Here is a 647-nt window from a genome sequence, read left to right as displayed (position 1 = left end):
CGGGAGTTGTAGTCCATCTGCCGCTCCTCTCCGCGGCTTCCTGCCCTGCCTGGACTACAACTCCCAATATCCCTCGCGGCCCCGCACTGATTGGCGCGTTCTCAGTCACTCTATGCTACAACCACTGTTGCTACTGGCTTGGCTCGGCCTCCTCCAGGGACCAATCAGGCGGCGGCAGACCACCGCCTCGGGCCACGCTGCGCTGCGCCGCGCTATTGGAGGGAGGAAAGGCGGCCACCAATGAGCGCGGGGAGGGGCGGGACGGCGATCACGCCAGCTGCTTGTGACTGGCTGCGTCTGCAGGCAGCCTGACCAATAGCGGTGTGGGCAGCGCTATAAAGGCTGCCGCGGAGGGGTTTCTCGTTCTTTCATCGTTTGGAGGTGAGCGCGGTACCGGTAACGAGGCGGGGAGCGGGGCCGGTAACGGGGCCGCGGCGTGAGGGCCGGGCCGGTGATGATCTCCTCCATGTTCCCTTTCTGACACCTCGTCTGAGGGCGGCGGGCGGCCGCGGCCCCTGCTGAGGAGGCACGGCTGAGGCCCGAGGGAGCGGCGGGGCCGGGCGGGCGGCGCAGCGGCGGGGCCTGCTCTCACCGCGCTCCCTTCTCTCCTCAGGCCGCCGGATCTCGCCGCCGAGGGCACGGTCGCG

Source organism: Lathamus discolor, chromosome 6 (assembly GCF_037157495.1).
Source record: "Lathamus discolor isolate bLatDis1 chromosome 6, bLatDis1.hap1, whole genome shotgun sequence".
Taxonomy (NCBI): Eukaryota; Metazoa; Chordata; class Aves; order Psittaciformes; family Psittacidae; genus Lathamus; species Lathamus discolor.
The sequence above is the reverse complement of the archived record's forward strand: the minus strand, read 5'-3'. Positions refer to the sequence as shown.